Source organism: Kryptolebias marmoratus, linkage group LG7, assembly GCF_001649575.2.
Source record: "Kryptolebias marmoratus isolate JLee-2015 linkage group LG7, ASM164957v2, whole genome shotgun sequence".
NCBI classification, from domain to species: Eukaryota; Metazoa; Chordata; class Actinopteri; order Cyprinodontiformes; family Rivulidae; genus Kryptolebias; species Kryptolebias marmoratus.
Genome location: NC_051436.1, coordinates 7,606,953 through 7,618,968, shown reverse-complemented (window position 1 = coordinate 7,618,968; position 12,016 = coordinate 7,606,953). Strand labels below are relative to the sequence as shown.

Genomic DNA, 12,016 nt, shown 5'->3' with positions numbered 1-12,016 from the left:
CATCAAAATTAAATGAAATAAACATTTGAAATATATGAGTTTGTATGTAATGTATGAATATAATATACAAGTTTCACTTTTTAAATGGAATTACTGAAATCAATCTACTTTTTCATGATATTCTAATTTTATGACCAGCACCTTTAGTTACGAGTCTCACGAGGCTATCTGCCTCGGCTGGCTGGGGTTGAGCGGACAGGAAGAAGACGCACTCAAAAGCAGCACTGGTCCAGATGTAGTTTCATCTACATGTAAGGAAATACTGGACACCATGTGGGAACCTGGAAGTTGAAGCTGGAGCGGGTACGGTGTCCCCAATGGGTGTTCCCAGTACAAGTTTTAAGTTTACCATGATTGTGTGCATCAGAATAGGTGGTATACACTTTTCTACATTGATTGTAACTTTCCAGATGTGTAAGCCGCACATTCCACAAGCGCTAATGGACCCCCATACCATCAGAATGGCCCCTCTCCTCTTTAGTATGGAGGACATGGGGTCAGTGGTTTCCAACATAATTTTCAGTTTATCCATTTATCTGAAGTATATTTTTATTTTATGTATTTTGTCTTTCATTTTTAGTATAGGAAAATGTCCCATTTATTTACACGGAGGAGCCAGACTTTTAAAAAAAGTAGTACAGCCAGTGGTCTAGGGGGCACTTAGCCTATGTGGCTTCAACATTCAGGTTCCAGTCTTGTGTCCAGTTATAAAATATGTTGATGCTGAAGCCTCACCTCAAAAGATCTGAAATTTCTTTCTAATGTCTTTGACATTATATATAAATTACTGTTCACAATGCCTACAATTTATTTAGCCATTTGAATTTTTTGCAATAACACCTAAAAACTGTTGTGCAAAAAAAGGGCAATTAGCAGTTAAATCAAAGAACTGGTAGAGAAACTGCAACTTTAGATTTTAGTTACACACATTGACTTTGTTTGTAGTCTTTACTAAGATGTAGGGAGATCAGGAAAAGCTTGTTAGTGTGAGTCTATGGCTCACAGCATCACTACACCTCACAGATGGTAGCAGACTTATTGTTTTATGCTTTACAGGTGCCAATGTACAGTGGGAGCTAGTTTTCCCAAAATACAATAAGTGATATTCTTCACATTAAAACAGAAACGAACTGTTTAAAAGAAAATGTCACCCTGTAATCAATTACAGTACCATGATCACTAAATAATAATCAAGCTATTTAAATAATATTTAGTAATTAAGAATGAAATCCAACAGCCTAAAGTAGTGCTTAATATAATCCATGGTTCACTTGCAACTTAAATGACATTTCAGGAAAAGAGCTGACATTTCCATTGCCATGGTCATTACATTAATTAAAATGATGTTCTGCATCTAACTCGTGTTCCACTTCTTGATCTTAAATCATACAGTTAAAACTGTTCGTCTCAGGGTTACAACAACAAGTCAAACGAAAAAGCACATAAAGTGCTCTGTTTCCAAACACAGCCCAAACTATACATCATCCACCTTTCCCAGGTTTTTGTCAGAGAAGGGCATTGCACTGCCCCCTCCAGTGGTGATGCCGAAGCTATTTTCTGCTGTGTTTTAACTCCCTTTAATGGAATGTTTGCCTCGAGCTATCCACAGCATGGCTAATTAATCGGAGTAATTATTTGCTTAGCCAGACAAAGTGAGTGTTTTGTCTGCGTTGTGCAGTTTCTGACTGGCGAACACTGCGTCCGGGTGAAGGTACAAAAACTGGTGAACGATAACTGAGGAAATAAACCATATGATGACTGATTAATGCAAGAGTTTTTTTTTATTTTTTATTGATTCCTTTATTGTATGTGTTTGCCAGAGAACTGTATCACTTTCTTTGGGATTTTGGAGGCAGGGAACTTTTCTTGCCTTTGCAGCAACCAATTAACCATTAATGTTTTGAGATTTCATCTGCTATATTCGAGTTACATTTTTATTGCCTGCTGGCAAAAGGCAAAGGTGGATGATAATAATTGCGCCTGTGTCTGTGCCTGTCTGTTAGCAAAATATTTTATAAGCCACTGGACAAATTTAATGAGACTTGGAGAAAGTAATTATTGGATGTAGATGTACAGCTGATTAACTTTCGGAGTCAAGTCAATTGAAGATGGCCATCACAGCCAACTAACCTTCGATAACACAAAAATGGCTACAACTCAGACAATTTCACAGACATTGAGCTAAAATTTGGTGTGGTTGTAGCTGAGAGTAATTTACAACACGTACTCTAAAGTTATATCTCATACTATTGCACAAGATGGCACATAACAGCATTTTCAAGACTTGACCAAAACAGATCTGACGTTCAAATTTCGGCAATGAAGTCATATTATTGGAGAAACAGTTACACAAAAGATGAGTTTTCACAATTTGGGAAGACCTGAGGAAGACGGTAATTGTAACATTAATAAAATCATTTTTACCTCTGCTTGAAAACAGCAAGAGGAGACGACTACGTTTAGGTTTCCTTTTTTGATCACCCAAGTTGTTTTTTCAGCAACGAATATTTAGGAGAATTTAAAAATGAACTATCAATATTTGTTTTGAATGTGTGTTTACAGGTTGTAAAGATTCTTTTTTTTAAGATTAAGCCAGTAGGATTTATTGACATCTAGTGGTAAATGTATAAATTGCATCAAATTGGATGAGTCATGGGAGTTTGCTCATCCCATCTTGAATTGAGTTACCTTCCAAAATTAACCAGTTGTAGATGTATACCCAGGCATTCCTTTTTTGTAAGTTTCATTAAAATTAATCCAGTGGTTCACGAGATATTTTGCTAACAGACAGACAAACAAACATACACACACAGTTACATGAGACCTTTCGTGGCTGTGGGTAATAACCAGAGCCACAGACAGACACACTCAGTCAGCTTGCAGTACATTTTTTGTGGTATAATCATGCCAGTAGACTGTATCCTTACAACTCCATGTGACTACTGTTAAACTGTATGTATCAATGAGCAGAAATAAAAGTGGCATGAACTGCACATTTAGCAAAACTAAGCGTGCACATATAAACAAGCCCACACACACACACCCCAAGATACTCACACTATTGCTCCTGCCTACATTGAACAGGCTGGGTCCTCCGAGCACTCTAAATCTGTTCATCTGTCAAACTGTCAGAGTCTATGCATCATCTCTGAGTCCTGGGCACACACAAACATACACACGCACGAGACGGGAGCATCTCTCAGAAGCCAAGCAGCAGGCTTTACTATATTTTAAATGAAGCAGGCTTAGAGATATCAGATTGCTTTCCATCATAAGGGAGACTGTCGCTGCTCTTGTGTGCGTGGGAGTAACAAAACATTGACTATTTTCAGGGAGCCTCACTGCACTGCCTCTTAACAGCAAACAGGGGTGGAAAAAAAAGGAAGAAGACAGATTCACGTTTCAACGATAGTCTCACCCTGATGATGCTATGCAGGGGGAAAATTTATTTGCCTTGTTTATATGCTGACAAACTAAATGGATTCAGGTTCTTGTTTGAGGTGAATTCTCAAAAGCAAGTAAACATCAAATGAATAAAAGGATAAATGTAACTCATAAAAAAAAAACACAAGAGAGAATTCTATTTATTCCAGATGGCTCACTGGAATAAAATGTTGGTGCCATGCATTTCTGTAAACCAGGAATACCTTTTTTACTTCTGAACCCACAAACTCTATTCTTACTTCCTTGTTCTTTTACCTCATATTGTAATTTCTGCTGTATACTTTTAGGACATAGTACTAGCAAAAACAACTAAATGTTTCAAACCTTATCGTGTACTTTAAATGTGTAAAGTTAACCCATTTTGCAATTACAATTAAAAAGCAAGACAAATAATCTGTGACTTAGGCCCCATTTACACTACTTTGTATATTTTTTCAAATGGATTTTTTTCTCTCTATTTAATTATATGTCTATTTTTCTTTATTTTTTTTTCTGTTCACTCATAACAAAAATGCAGAAATACCCATGCCAGGCCACTAGGTGGTGAGAATGTCCACATCAACAACATTTCAAAATACAGAGAAATACTCCCCCAAAACCATTTTTTTGGGGTACCGTTTACAATTTCCTCCCATTTATTAACCATTTAAGTACACAATCAACGTTTTGTGGCAACAGGATCAAAATTTAGTGAGCCAAATCCAGAAAAAAAGGTAAAAATATCTGTTTTGATTACTAGGAAACTAATTATTTGTGAGTATGCGCAAAATACGCCGATACCTTATTTAAAAAAAAAAAAAACTCTGCATTTAGAGTCCACATGAATCCACCAAAAATGACATCTTAAAAAATCTCCACTCTTGATTTGCATTTGCAAAAACATGTTTTTCCTACTAAAACTCAGTTGCACACACAGCAAAAAAATATCTGGTGTAGTGTGGATATGACCTTAATCTTCCATGATTCTTTAATGTCCATGAACAGATTTTGTTATTCGTTTAGAAAAGCTCAAGAAATTGTGTTATTCTCACTTTATTCTTTCTGGCATTTTAGCATCTTTTATGGACTTGAGTTGTGCATTTATTTAGGACTAAATGAGGACCAAAACTTGAACTCAGTGTTAAAATCACATGAATTTCTCACTGGGCCAAATAATTCTTGACCTTTTGGTCGCAGTAAACAGGGATAGTAATTGGACTATCTAAACTTCTTTTTATGGTATTTAAACAAAAGTTAGCTCACTCTCATCTATTTCATTGTTTATAAAAGGCTCATCATCTAACAGAAATAAGTCAGTCAGTATCTGAGCAGACATACAGTTCAGGAGATATGAACATTACCTACAGACCAGCAACTAAACTGACTTTGTGCAACTTTCTCAATAACAACAGTATACCATGACAGGTCAGAGCTGAATAAATATCAATTGCCAGAATTTTACAGTATATCCAAAAATGTAGTTTGGTTAATCTGACAGCCTGTGCAAAATATTGGTAATTGTCTTACAGCTGGTGTTTTGTTCTTTGTCTAAATTTTTGCTTTGCAATTATCTGTTCCACTCGTCAAGAACCTGCAATGGCCCTTTAAAACAACTACAGTTAGGAACTTCCGAAGAGACTTTCTAAATACTAAATATAATTCTGCCCTTATGTCACTGTTCTTAAAGTAACCCCTCTTGTAAAGTACTTGAATGCTACAAAGAGATGCTCATCCACTACAGCTGTATAGTCCCTAGAGGCCTGGATATAAATGGGATCAGTACACGGTGTACGGACATGATTATGGTTCAGATAAGGGCACCGAGGACCCTCACAGGTAAGGTCACTGCTGCTGTAGAAGCAGCTATAAACAAAAACAGATTTTTATGCTAGTTAGAGGGGAAAAAAGTAATTTGCAATATTACATTGTCAGTGGAATCGCAGAAACCCAACCTTGTCTTCCTCCTCCTTTTTGTCTTTTTACCACTCCTCCAACACGTATACATTCATGGTTTCTGATGGCTATAATTTAAAGGTCATGTGGGCCCTGAAGCGTGTAGTATCTTAGCACACCTCAGTGGTCCGACACAGCTCCCAGGTGAGGAGGGATGCTGTGGGCTCAGCATGCTGATGCAGGCATGTCTGCTGAAAGAACAGAGCGGAGCAAAGCAATTTGTTTGTGTGTTGCTGTCTTTGATCGTTGGCACCTGGATGTGGATTTATGCACGTGTTTCGAAACAACAAGGTGTTCTACTTTTTGACTCCCAGGGATCTAATGGGGTGAGAGTGTTGTGGCAAACATTTGCAGTAATCTTTCCAACTCATCGCAAAGGTTTGGCTTTTCGACAGGCGTCGCAAAATGTCAGCCAACGAGACAAGAGCTGGGTTTGGTGGACATTTAAAAAAAAAAGTCCAAAGCAGTCTCATTGAGCTTATGACATAAAATCATTTCACAATTATTGCAATGGAATGGAATGATGATCAGAGGACTTCTCTGGTGCTGCAGCTGTGTACCAACTTTCCTTGGCTCTGTTCCCAGACCAAGTGATTTAGAGTCTTTGTGTCTTTGTCTGCTTCTCTAACAGACTTACCTTTGACAAAAAAGTAAAAGAAACATTTTTAAAGTGTTTTGGTAAAGTGGATGTACTTCAGTCCGTATGATCAAGGACTTAAAATAAATATAGAGAGGCCATTAGGTGATTGACCATTGACTAACCAGTTGCCATGCATCTCAACTGTGCAGTCATAGCTCAGCAACTGTGACTAAGCAGAACAGACCTGTTGAATTTTGGATTTTGCCACACAAAAGCAAAAATGCATCGAGCTTAAAACCTTAAAGTCACTTCTAATTTCTTTATACTTAAATTTTAAGAGTCCAAACGTTCTTGTAATCTTTAAAATTGGTCTTGATCAATACTTCGCCGGGCTTTCTGAAGGTCTTTCAAAGTTTATCTTCGGACTTTTGCTGCATTTTCAGTCATTTAATGTTCAGTTCTTGTACCTGACCATGACAACAGATACTGCAGCATGTGCTTTTAAAAAAACTGAGTAAAGTGGACAGAAAAAGATTTATTTATTTATATTTCTTAAGCCTGATACTATCTGCAGCACATGAATACTTCAGGAAAAAAAATCCAGTTAAGACCTGAGACGTGTCATTCTTCAGCTGATCATCTGGTTTTCAAAACTCTTTTTTTGCTTTTGTGGAAACAATTCTAGTTTATAAAGTATTTCACTTTTACAATGAACTATTTTTGGTCTGAGAGTATTCTGTTCAATGTTTTCTTAAATCTAGAAGGGCAAATTTAATGTATTTTGTTTACTGGATCAGCTGCTTTTTTAATTTACCTAAAATGTGGAAATCAAGGTTGATAAACCTTACCTAATATATTGTTAAAAGTTTAAAATTTCAAGATGAATTCATGTCTGCCTACAGAAAAACCCAACATAAGCAAAATTTCTTGATATTACCTCGTAAAACTTTTAGAAAACACACGCACACACACAAACAGGGATAAATAGGCACCGATTTACTAAGGGTTTTCGGTCTCTGGGACTGATTGAAGAAACCACACAAATTAGTGTCTGGTCACAAGTTATATATACACTGTACTTATTGAAATGTCCAGTGCTGTGTTTGAGGTAAATTGTGTCGATCTACATACTCAGAGACCACCATCTCATTTTCATCCTAACCAAAGCAGTTAGAAGAATCAGCTCAGATCGTCTACTGATAGTCTACTCTGATACAATCGCTTTTTCACATGAATAATAAGACCTGTTTCTGTTGTTTTATGGGTAAAGATTGGACAGCACACATCAAACCATAGGAAACATTCAAAACGTCTTTCCAACATCAGCTGTTTCCTTCTAAATTGCCTAACCTGCATTTTCATGTTTGTATGATAATTTCCTTTTCCACATTTTGTCCAGCCCTCTCACCTTGTCTTTCTTCTTCAAACTCTGTTTGGATCGCTGTCACACACCTCACATACTCATAATCACACTTCGTCCTCCACTTTCCTTCATTCCTTCACTACCTTGTCTCCCCTTGTGACTATAGTGAGATGAGAATGTGTGTTTCAAAGGGTTGAAGGGAAGAGGTTTAATGTCAGCCCGGGCCATGATCCGCTCTGAGGAGTTGATTTGCTTCGGCTCAGCGCCCCAGAGGCTTATTAGCATTCCACTACTAACTCCCCAATTCCCTCATACGTTATGATGGCACTATTGTTTGCCATCCTTTCTCACTTCCATATTCTTTTATACAGTCAAGACTGCTTCTCGGTGCCAATAATGACCCAGACAAATATCACTGTTACACTCACTCGCAGCTATCCTGGAGCAACTTTATTGGATTGAGCCTTTTCGGTATAGAATAATTGTCAGTGAATTGTAATGATCTTTTTCCCCCTCTATCCCTTCCACTTCTGAGTGTTAGATTGTTTTATTGTGACTGTTGGCTCACCCCCAAGACAAAAAGCTCAGACAACAGCTGAACTTGTGACCATCTTAAAGCACTTGCCAAGCTCATTGGCAGTGAAGCCCCTGTGAGCAGCTCTCGAAGTCCGCTGCTTTTTCTCTCACTCAACGAGACAGCCCTAATGATAGGTGTGCCAAGGCAGCGTGGACACATTGATCGGGAGGAAATAACCAGATTAGTCCCTCATTGGGTCCGGGAGTATGGATAAGCTCCAGAACTGGGTGTCAAGATGAATTGGGCCAGATATCGAGAGATAAATGACAGCTCAGATTTTCAGATGAAGTTATGACAACAAATCTGCAAAATCAAGCTTTGAGCTACAATACAAAAGCGCAAAAGTTTTAAAACCACCAATCATTTATGCTTTGCTTCCAAAAAGACAGGCTTTCTTTTTATCTTTTAAAGTGGTCTTGATCAGTAATTCCTCGTGTTTTTTTTTAAATCTTTTAGGTTTTTCCTTTGAACTTTGGCTGCTTTTTTACTTATTTTCTGTCTAATCCTTGTACTTTATCTATGTGCAGTGTTTCCAACAAAAACTGGAGAAAGTAGACAAGTGGAAGGCATGACTGTCAGGCATAAAGAACCATCTACAGCAGATAAACAGTATCTTAAAGTCATGTCTCTTAGGTATAGGAAAACAACAAAGTTACTAAATAGTTAGCACCTTAGGTACTAGTGAAAATTCAATTTAAATTAGTTCTTTGTAAAATTATCTGTTATGTGTAGATCAAGCACCCATGGTGCCACTCCTTCAATCTAGATGTCTTATTGGACGCAGCTGCTGACAGTCATGACTAATGCAGTTATTTGTTACAAACCCCTCCAAAAAGTTAAGACTCACTTATCTCCTTACTTTCCATCATCGCCCTCCTTGCATCCTCATCTCTCTGGTTTCTCGGACTCCTGGAGTCATCTCCTCCCCTTGAACCTGCAAAGGAAAGTAAATATATATGACTTTTCTTCTTTTGAAACATGAACATCTTTTAACAATCACAAGTTAACCGTTAACCTGTGTCCCCTATTTTCTTGCAGATAGCCGTTTTACCAAAGATTGTTTCAGTTTCACCTGTTGCCAAAATAAAGTTTTTACTTAGCTTTTTGTTGGGTCTTGCCTCTGAGAACAACTACTTGGACCCTAACCTTAAATATAACTTGAAAAATATGACCTTAAACAAACCTCTGAAAAAGGTCAGCCACTGGACTGAAAAGCACTGAGAAAGAAACCAAAGTCTAAAGGAAACCTTTGAAACACCCCAAGAAAGTCCAGTGAACTATTTTAAAAGATTATGAAAAAGTTTAGCTTCTTGGAAACAAAATATTTTGTAATTATTACCAAGAAACCTTGCACAGTACTCAACATTCAAATGTATTAATATACGCATATAACGTAGATGGTAGCCCCTGTTTTTAATACTTAAGAATAGATGCTAGAGATGTGTTAATGTTGCTTATCTCAAATCTTCAGCGTTATATGAACTTGGAAAATGTGCATTTATCTTCTCAGACATCATTACAAGTTATGCATGCTATATTTCATGAGCAAATTGATATGTAGTGCTCCTATATTGAACTAAAGCAGGAACAAACTTTGGGTTTATTGAATACACCCCAGGTGCTCAATAACCGTCAGACCCCATCAGACAACGGAGGCTCTCTATTGAGTAACAGAGATTACGCGTCTTGTCTTGAACCTCTCCAGCTGAGAACAAAGATGTATACCTGAATATTGTTGAGGAGAGAGGCTTAATCGAAAATAAGATAAAGAAGAATGCATTGAGAGCATATATTGGCATCTTATTGGCATCTCAAAGCACTTGGTCAATATTTTATGCCTTGACATGGTGAGTGGGATCCACTTGCTCGGAGACATATCACTAATAAAGAGTGCAAATTTAAAAATGCCAGATTCAAAGCAACGTGCTTTATCATCTGCATCGCCACTTCTTTCAGTTTTCTCATGCAGGTGCAGTTTGCATGTGTCCCAGCATTCTGGGGAGACATTAATTCACCTGAGTACTCTGCTTTATTCTTTCATACATCAAAATAAAAAAACAGTTTTAACTTTTTTTTTTTTACTCGTCTGCAAGTGTATATTTACAAATGAGCCCTTTTAATTTAAAAGAATGACCCAATTTGTAGGTGGTGTCAAAGACATGATGACTAATGCTTCGCCTGGAGACTGCTGCAAGTGATTGGTTTTCCATTGCATCAAAATCAGAGATTCATTGATCATGATAAAGTGGTGCGACCGGGACAATGCTTCATTAATGGCCTGAAAGGGACGCCAGCTAAGGACTGTTTCTAAAAGTAACACGGCTACTATTCTCATCTGCAGCCCAACAAGGCCACTGACATAAGTCCGCCTTCAACTTTGCAGAAATTTGAAGCAAACATAAGGCTTACATCAATCTGTACCACTGCTGTCTCTATACGCCCTTGATATAGACATCGTAACCCAACTTCCTGGCTATACCTTCTGATCTACACTTCTTTTTACAGTTCCTGCTTGGTCTCACCAAATGTGGGGCCCTGAGATTGAGTAGTTAAAGGAGCTGCTGGTGCACAAGTGCATTTTATTTCCAGATATTCCCCAAAATCAATGCACCCTCTCAAATGGCAGTCTCTTTATGGACCGTCAGGGAAATATGAGTGGAATTGGTAAAGTGGGAGGGCAGTGATGTTATACGAGTGAAGGCCTTCATTCCTGAGTTTTACCTTCTTAGCTCGAAACAGACATTAACACCAAGGGTCCTTTTAGTTAAAACTCCCCTTTCCTTCGAGTCTACTGTGTGCAGTCATGCAAGGTGTTGTATCTGATTGCTGAAAATAAAATCACATGGAAGACAGCTCCCAAGGATGGACAAAAACAGAGTTTAAATTACATTCATAGCATTTGTCCTAACGTTTACATTGGATGCAGAATTTTTCAGATTACTGCAGCTTGTATATCAGATAAAGAAACAGTCAACCACATATTTCAGGCAAACATTAAAACCTTGGACCTCATCAATTTTTTAATGACCAACTATTCACTTAATTATTGGCCACTCCAAACTTAGACATGCAAGAAGGCAGTTAATATGCATTACATCAAGGAATGCTCATTTTAATTACAACATGTTTCAACATGGAAACTAGCCTTCAAAATCAAATAAGTTTAACTCACATCATTCATGAAACCCATCCATACCAACATTTGTTTTCATGCTCCACCTGTATGGAGCACTGCCTAAACACCATCGTTGCAGGCACATCAACTCAGAGGCAACTGTCTCTTTATTTAGAGGCCAGTCACCCTAACTCAGACCCAAGGTGACTGCATCAAACTATGGACTCCTGCTGCCAACAAAGCAGCCTATCAGTCACCAGCCCTAATGAATAGGGTACAGTGTAAAAATAGACACAAAGACATGCAGTCAGAATGCAAGCTTTAACAGGCAACAGTGGCACTGGCACTTGGCGACTTGCACCTCTTATCAGTCCACATAGCTGTCTTTTCATGTCCAAAAAGGGTATCTTTAGCTTGTTGAAGGTTATGTTAGGAGACGTGTTTAGCTGTATGCAAAAGGAAAATCTAAGTCTTTATAACTATGTGTAATAAACACTGGTTTATCAAACTACAGGAAGAGGTTACAATATACTCAGGTACAGCCTGCTACCACTTTACAGTTACAACTAAAACAGCTACAATACTATATAAAGAGCAAGATATATTGTATTATATCATATTGTACCATATATTGCATTACATTGTACAAAACTATCATACTGTATTGTCGTAACATATTGTATCATTGTATAGCATTCTATCATATAGTATATTGTATCATACTTATATAAAATACCTATTTGTCATATAATTTTATATTATATTGCATAAATTGTATTATTTCAAATCAAGACCTTGTTTGACCAATTTTAGAGTCTTTGTCAGATTTGGAAAGCCCACATGTTAAAAATGCCTTTACAGGTGCTGGTCATAAAATTAGAATATCATGAAAAAGTAGATTGATTTCAGTAATTCCATTTAAAAAGTGAAACTTGTATATTATATTCATACATTACATACAAACTGATATATTTCAAATGTTTATTTCGTTTAATTTTGATGATT

At 37.3% G+C, this 12,016-nt stretch overlaps 1 long non-coding RNA gene across 2 annotated transcripts in view; it reads right to left on the bottom strand.

Moving 5' to 3' along the window:
• The window catches only part of LOC112450450, a 112,161-nt gene that overhangs the window by 26,648 nt on the left and 73,497 nt on the right, over positions 1–12,016 (bottom strand). For both annotated transcript variants that reach the window (XR_005233445.1, XR_005233444.1), the window contains one exon: positions 8,756–8,830. This is a non-coding gene — a long non-coding RNA (uncharacterized LOC112450450). The remainder of the gene's footprint in view (positions 1–8,755; positions 8,831–12,016) is intronic.